At 40.2% G+C, this 8513-nt stretch overlaps 1 long non-coding RNA gene across 2 annotated transcripts; it reads left to right on the forward strand.

Annotated features, from left to right (window-relative positions):
* On the forward strand, positions 1-6394 carry LOC135302032 (uncharacterized). Of its 2 annotated transcripts, XR_010363719.1 has the most exons (5): positions 1-62; positions 204-280; positions 430-596; positions 3549-3709; positions 6322-6394. It is a non-coding gene; the product is annotated as an uncharacterized LOC135302032 (long non-coding RNA). The 2 variants fall into 2 exon arrangements; XR_010363720.1 differs by lacking the exon at positions 6322-6394 and having other exon boundaries at positions 3549-4835.
* The last annotated feature ends 2119 nt before the right edge of the window (positions 6395-8513 follow it).

Genomic DNA, 8513 nt, shown 5'->3' on the forward strand with positions numbered 1-8513 from the left:
CTCTACTTCAGAATCTAATTAGCTTTCTAGATAAGGCTTAGGCTGAAGTTTGTTTCTCCAGTGTAAGGATTATGTTCCTATTTTTCCAGTGTTTGAAGAGAAATGCTTTGGATTGATGGATATTCACTTCTATAGTCCTTACTTATATATTTATAAATTGTATATAAACTTAAATAGATGATGAGGGCCTTCTCTCATTACAGCTCTGGGGAATTAAACACCACATAAATTCCTCCAAGACAGAGAAGGCAGAGGGAACAGAAAAGATTGCAAATTGTGGGTAAGAGCATTTTACCAGAGTGATGGAGAGCAGTCGTGGTTGTGAGACAACAAACTGAGGGAGAAGTGAACAGGAGGACTCTGAAGAGAACCACAGTAAGAGGAGAAAAGACAAAAAGAATTTCCAAAATCTATTTGCTTTTCTTACAGTTTATATGTTGAAGGAAGAAACCAGAAACTATTTAATGGAAAACAAGGATAGAAGCAAATGTGAAATCTAGATAAAAATAGAAAAAACCAACTTGCTGTTTAGGTTTAATTGTCTGTGAGGATAAGATAATCTCCTGACAAAAGTCCTGTAGGCTTGGGGGGAAAAGGTAAGTATGACAAATAGTTGTGCTGAAAGAAATAGAGTCATAACACTCTGTTGTTTGCAGCCCAGCACAGTGGATTTACTACCATGAAACATGCAATTTTAAAAATTCAAAGTGGTACTGGTGAGTAATTTCTTCCAAACTCCCAGGCTACAATTTTTAATCAATTTTTTTGAGGAAAGAGGCTGACATGCTAGGCCAGGGCCAAACTTGACTAAATTTGCATTAAGTCTGATTTCAGAAACATTGAGGAATTTAAAAATAACGGATGCTAAAATATTCTCTGATTCATGACATCCATGAATAAATCCACAGAGGAAGTGCATGTACTGTGCTGCAATGGTGGTGGCAGGTAGTGAATAAAGCATTTTTGACTGTCTTAGCATGTCTGGGAGACAAGCTCTGAGCTTCAAGGCTACACAAGTAGAGGACTGAGGTGAGTTAATTTGCTGCTTGGTGTTGGTACAGGTCAACCACAAAGGATACTTTAAAAAATCCACCCAACACCTCAGCAGCTTCTAGCAGTGTGACAGATCTAGGACTGTGCTGCCACAGAGGTAATAAAGACAGGCTCAGGAGTCTGCTTTTCCCTTCCAAAACTGGCTCACATTTCTAGGGACATGCTGAAAAAAAAATAGAGGAGAAAGAATGAGAAAGATGTTAAATTTGGCGATGATAATGAAACTCTGCATATTGAACGAGGATCAAGTTAGACTGATTCTCTCTTGCCAGGGAAATTTGATTGCTTTTTCAATAGAATTATAAAATGTAATGGAAAGAGGGAATCCAAAATTTCCCTTGTATTTGATGGAATATGTATTTGAAACATCTCAAAACTTAATTCAAGGGGATTTCGAGGGGGTCTGGTGTGAGACCCAATAATGAAACCAGCCGTGATCAGGTGAAGTCTTCAGCTTTCCAATAAAACAATGACATCTCAGATGTGTTTACAGAAGTTAGTGAAAACACAGCGTGGTGCTGACTCCATCAAATCAGTGACAGAGGGCACTGGAGCTGCTCCTGCTGCAGGGGAAGGAATGGCCATGCTGATTTCCCCACCCAGACACATCAAACTCAGCCCACACTGTCCTCATCTCTTCCACTCAAAGTTAGGGCCAAATTAGTCTGCCTGCAGTATATGTGTCCCTGAGGGCTGTTTGTGAGATTATAGTGTGAGAGACAAATCAGAAATGGGTGATGTGTGGATGGGAAGCAGCAGACTGTGCAACATGCTTCTAAATTCTGGTTCAATGGTCACAACACTCCCTACTCTCTCACTGCAGTGAGGTTTGGTGTTGACAATAATCTTGGAAAAGGATTTGGTCTTTCTGTGGGATTCTAATGCCTCTAGACTCTCAGTCACCACAGGAGATACCAGAGGTCCAAGCTGGGTAGAAGCCAGGCAGAAAGCAACAACTTTTTTAGCATTAGTTTACACACCATTTTAAACTCTAGAGTTTTGGGTTGCAGTTGGATTCAAAAGATGATTATGTGGGTCAGATTCTATTGCTCCTGTTTGGTTGTTGTTTTGTTTTTGTTTTTTGTTTTTGTGTTTTTTTGGTTTTTTTCCCTGGTGTTCCACCAGGATTGGAGGAGATGGATGAAGCTCCTGTTAAGACAGCTGTAACAAATCCAGGTGGCCTCCAGGCTTCCTGAAGAGCAGGGCCTCCAAAACCAGTGCACACGAGTGGCTGAAAGGATCTCTGTCCCAGCAGAGCTGGAGCAAGGATTCAGAGCTGTGAGAAGAATCAGCAAGCTGGGCATGAGGGAGGGAAGTGGGGGGAGGCTCAGTGAGCTGGGAGCAAAAGAGTGGGAAATGATGGCTGGGAAGGGGAGGCAGAGAGGTCAGAATATTCAAAGGATGGATCCTCCCAGTAACAATCAGGGGGACAAGTGCTGGCTTTGTCCTGCTCATCATACCCATAAATAATGTGGAAAACAGAGAACAGTTGATGGAGCCCTGGATACTGAGAATTTCAGACTTTCTGTGCTGAAAGGCACAGACCATCAAGAGAACACTACATTTGACCTGAGGCCATGGAGAAGGCTTCCACAACTGAATGATAGAACTGGGATTATGAATGTGGAGTTTGAATAGAAGTGTGTAATATCACGTGGTGGAAAATTTAGAGTTTAAGGTTTTAAAATATAGTAATATATATAAAGCTAAGATGGAGGTTTCAGGGTGGAGGCTGGTCCTTCTTCACTTTCTTCATGGCTTTGGGTTGTGTTTTGTAATTGGACAGAAGTTCTGCATTGAGGGACACGAGGGATTATAAAAGTGAAAATATTTTAGGTGTCATTTCTTAATTGGATAGTTTAGCCTTAAAAGACCTTGTAGAGAAAGATGGTTAGCCATTTTGTTAGTAGAAGGCTGTAGAACTCACAGCTTGTAAGACTGTGATATAGACAAGAAATAATAAACATTTGAGTCTGAACATGAAATACCATCTCAAGCACATCAGTCCTGACCTTGACAGAGGCAGAAAAGAAGTTAAAGAATTGAAAATCAGTGATGTGACAAGGACTACAAATTATGTGGAATTAGATTAGTAAGAGCTAAAGCTGTCTGCAAAGAGTTGCAAAAGGGACCTCATAAAATGTGAGTAACTGGATCATGAAAGTGTAGATATCAAACTCCACGTTGATAGCTGGAAGAGGAACAGGCATGAGGAGATATGCACCAATGAGCTCCAAATTAGCTACCACATCTCAAGAAAAATTATCTGAGTCATTGTGGATAATTAAATCAAAATATCAGGAAAATATTTGGGAGCAATGAAAAAAAAAAAAAACACAACAAAGAAACAGACAAAAATTTAATTACAACTGAAGGGTGAGACAAAAATCCAGCACACTGCAGCAGCAAATCCCCAGTGTACCCACACCTTACATTGTGCAAGCAGTGTGACCTCTTCCCACTTCCTCACTGACAATTTTTTTTTTTAAATATAGCTAGAAAAATCTCAGGGAAGAGTACTGAAAATGATCATCAGCATGGAATATTTTCCATACAAGGAGAGGCTAAATAGAAGTGCGCCCCTTGGAAAGCAGAGGACTAAATCACAGAGGTGTACAAAATATATAAATTATGCTCCACACATGGCATGGAAGAGGTAAGTGAGGAACTGTAGCCATTATTTCTTACTGTACAAGCACACCATGAAATCATCAGCAGGTCCTGAACAAACAGAAGGAAGTATTTCTGCAAGCAGTCTATAATTAAATTGTGGAACTCATTGCTACAGGATGCCATGGAAGCTGAAAGCATAAATGAATTAAAAATGAGATTAGACAAATTTATGGATTTGCCTCCATCAAAGGCTGTTAAACAGAAGGATGTGGTTTCAATATCTGACTCAGGAAATCTTTCAGCAAAGATTGCAGGAAATCTGCAAGGATATGTTGAGGAAGGAGAGCAGAGGATTTTCAGTCCTTGTGAAAGGGATCATTTGGCACCTGATTTTCCCCTGTGCACATTCTCTAAACAGCTGAAACTGGATTGTCTCAGACACAGGATGCTGAACAATCCTTTGGCTTGACTCATTATGACTCTTTATAATTCTTACTTTATTTCATTTCTCCTTTCCCTTTATCTGCCTTCAGTTTTTATGACCAAGCCATTGGATGAACAAAGTCTCTCAGTAGCAGAGGCAGCTGCTGTCTGACCAGACTTCACAACCCTTTTTGACTTCTGGGGTTGTTGGACAGTTTTAGCTGTGTCTTGTCTTAATGCTCAGCACCTGGAAAAAGCAGGGAGGATTTTCAATTAACTCCTGGGTGCATGAGCCATAGAATTAATTTCCTTTGATGCACACTGGAAGTTTTTTGAAGACTCTGCTAGGCAAGACTGGGCAAACGTCTGAGGCACACCATGGACTGAAGGCACAGCTCTAACTGCTGGGGATGACTGTGAGCTGAGCTGGGCTAAAAAAAATCTAATGAATTTCCATTATCTAAAAGAGCACTTAAAAGCACAACTAAAAAAAATGTGCAAACAATCCAGCACTGGAACAGGATGCAAACACCAGTCAGGAGAAAAAAAATTGAGCAACTAGGAAATGGAATCTGGAAATTAGTTGTAAAAAATTACCTCCTTTGTAAGCTGATACATCTGGGAATCACTCTCCCTTTCCTCTTCCCCATATTCCTATTCTCAAGGGGAGGCAGGAATGTAAGTAGGTGCATAAAAAGCAGAGGTTAAGTGCACAGCAGCAGGGAAGTGAAATGACAGTGATATATTGAGATGGAAATGGGGGTGGTCAATTTGATCTGCGTATACAGGGGCATTATGCCATGAAACCTCTTGAATTTAACCATGGTAGAAGCACATCTGTGACACTGCAGCTAAATTCAGAAAACTGTTAATAACAAAATTAGAATGAACTGCACCAAGTTTAAAACCCACAGCAAAATGAAAATAGGGAATGACTTTAACAAAGCCATGAATACATCAGCAAAGAAAACACGAGGAGGGGGAAAAGTTCTTTAAGCTGAAGTACACTGCTGGCACAAGAACAAATAGCTGTAAACTGGCCATGAATAAACTTAGGATGGAGATTAGAAGAATTTGTCTAGCCCTAAGAGGAGTGAGTTTTTGGAACTGCTTTTTAGTAGAAACAAGAGAGACAGATCACTCTATTTTCAAATGACAGAGAACAGCTTATATGATATTGTTGCCTGAAATAGAAAAGGACTGTTTCTGGCAAGCCAGGAAGTCCCTTATATCTTTATATTTTAAGCAATTCTGTATTATAAGATGAAAGTAGATTTGAGATCATAAACATTTGAAGGGCAGGGAGAGAATTAGTTTCTTGAGAAACTTCTGAGAGTGGTTATGCAATATTTTCTCAAAGGGACTCATGGATGACTCATCATTTGGGTTGTCTAAAATAAGGCTGAATAAAGCAGCAATCCAGGTAATTTCAAGATGTGCCAGCACGAAGAACAAGTCAGTCTTAATTGTCACTCTTCATCAGGACTCATGTCATGGGGCCTTGGTGATTCAAACCCTGGAGCTCAATGGCAAAAGTACAAAACTCAGGGAGGTGGATTCTCTGAAAGCTGCTGAAAAGGAAGAGATGGTGGCCAAAAGTTATGAATGTTGGCCTGGGGATTCGTAATTGCTCACCCCAAGTGGTGTAAGGTTCCCTTTTTGTTGGCATGAACAAGATCTGCTTCCTAGAGAGGATGATGCAGGAGGAAACATTTCATGTGGAGGATGCTCATGGACCCTGAGCCACCTGGGCTAGAGGAAGGTGTCACTGCCCGTGGCAGGAGAGGATTGGAACAAGATGATTTGCAAGGTCCTTTCCAGTCCTCACTATTCTCTGATTCTATGATTTCAAAAGGAGGTTCAGGACCACCAATTCCAACTACATAGTTCAAAATGTCATAGAAGAACCTCAGATTTGGGGGCCACGTGGCTTCTGAAAAGTTCACAAAACTGAGGCAAAAATAGCCATGAAGGTCAGTGTCTAAAAGATCAGACCTCAGGTACAAGGGTTGGCCAGTGCAGACTGAAAAATTAGCTACTAATTTTAGTTTTGCTAATTTTTAGTTTTAAAACTAATTTTAGTTTCATATTTGAACAGCTTACTACTCTCTGGATATTGCTTGTGTTTTGTTTTGGTATTTTTTTAATATTAACCTGCCATTTAACTTCGAGTTTCACATTGGGAAAACAAGATGTTGGAAATGTTGAGTGATCCCCTCTCCCCTTTCTCAGGCACACAGGAGGGTGTTCTGTCATCAGAATGACAAGCACAGCAGAGGGCTTCTGTTCAGAGCTGCTGGAACTGACCAGTGGTGAAAATGATGGCATGGAGACTGGAATTTGTGGAAAATTGGATGGAAAAGGAGGTCAGAATGTTTTTGTCTTACAAGAAGAGTCACTGGTGCTTGGATTTAGTGCATTTTTGAGATAACCTGGATCCTTTGTAGCTTATCACTGTGGCACTAGGACAAGGCATGCTTTAGGTAAATAGTCATAAGGTAATGACTTCACAGAGGTGTTTTTAGCAAACTAGAAGAGATCTTTAACAAGATGAAGGTACAGATTGTGGCTTCATTGATTGGCTGTTTTAATAGAAAACAAGCCAAAGTTAAAGTAGTCATGCTTGGGAAATTAAGCTCTCCCAATGAGTTTTCTGATTTTAATTAAAACTGCAGTTTTGATTCTTTGCATTGTAAGACTAATTTCATGCATATCAGTACAAGGTCATTTCATTGTTCTCAGAGATATCTTTTAATCTGCCCCCTTGAGACTTGCATTCCTTGATTAAATAAATATGCTCTGGGAGCATTTATTATCTGACCGTGCCCACTCACACATCAGATGCCAGGCAGTTACCCTTTCTTCTTAATATACCATCAAATTGGTAAAAGCATTGGAATTCTGGGCTCTGTCCAACACTGACAGATGAATAATTAAAGTAAAAAAAGACTTCAAGTTCTCACTTTTCTCTTTCATGATCTCACTTGATGTAACTTTCAATACTGAGAATACCAGAGCTGGACAAAACTCTGACAGCAATACTTTTACCACCAAAAATATAGGTTCAGAATCATTAATTATTTCCTACTGATTCTGCTAAACTGCTTCAGCTGGGAGATGAAAATGCAAACCCAGAATCCAAGCTTCTGCTTTGAGATAGTGTAATTCAGTTTCCACGGAAGTGACCATATTAACCAAAATGATTTCCAAACTTACTGTATATAAAACAGCGAACATTTAAAAATGCAGGAAAAGCCCCTCCATGCATCCACCATTAATGAGCACAAAGGTAACAAATCTGGTGGGTTGATACAGCTGCAAGTAGAGAATGCTAAGAAAGCTCTGAAAAGTCAGATAAAAAATGGAATGGCAACTAATTCCTCCCTGTTTCCACAAGTCAAGCCTCAAGCAGCATCACGCAGCTTTTAAGTCTTCAACTCTATATTGACTCATGCAGTCACTTATTATGTGTTCATCTCACTTTGATTCATCATCCCTAGCTGGAGAGTCAGACTTGCCAAGATTCTGCCTTTTCTCAGAAGCCTTTTTGGGAATGTCACAGGAATTCTGTGGTGTGACACGGAGCAAGGACTCAGTTGTGGCATCCAGGCTAATTTTGTCCAGAAAGAGCTTGTGAAACCTGTCCTACCAACAGCTGAAGAGAGACACTGCTGACCTGAAATGTTTCCTTTTAGCATCAAACCCTCCTTCCATCTGGATTTAGCCTTTCTGTCCTGCAAGTTCATCTGTCTGTTTTTTCCCCCCAGAGCCCATCTCCATTTTTCATTGTTGGCTGAGGTCCTGGACCTCACAAAGCTCCTGCTGCCTGGGCTAGATGACAGGATGATGAGGACATGTGGCCTTTCCGTCCCTTGAACACAGGAAAATCTTGGGGGAGGGTTGGTAAGACTTCCAAGTATAAAGTGCAGAAAATATTCAACTCCTTCCACTTGCTTGAATTTTTCTCTACAATTCCCCAAGCTGTGTGAAGGTCAAGAGCTCATTTCCTCTTAGAGCATCTTCACTGGCTCTGCTCTGTCTCTGTTTTCTTATCTATTTCTCTACCATGTTCAGCTGTAATGAGCTGATAAGAATTCAGATAAGGAAATTACAGTGAATGGGGTGTTGTTATTTTTTCTTCTTGGACACAAAAAGGACAGATTCTGTATGCCTTACTCTGGGAAACCTTCCCTGTAGCTGCTTGTGAGCTGTCACAGAGCTGTAATCTGCAGTTCTGTTTTCATAAAGGCAATGTTAAAGGCCAAAGGTTTATGTTGATGCAAACTCTGAACTTTCCAGGGCAGCGAATAATTTCAGCATTTTGAGGAAGATAAGGATTTCGTCATAATCCAGCAGAGGGCCCTGGATCTGATTTCACTTTTTTTTTTTTTTTTTTTTTTTTTTTTTTTTTTTTGGCAGAAAAT

The sequence above is a fragment of the Passer domesticus genome, chromosome 6, assembly GCF_036417665.1.
Source record: "Passer domesticus isolate bPasDom1 chromosome 6, bPasDom1.hap1, whole genome shotgun sequence".
In the NCBI taxonomy this organism is placed as follows: domain Eukaryota; kingdom Metazoa; phylum Chordata; class Aves; order Passeriformes; family Passeridae; genus Passer; species Passer domesticus.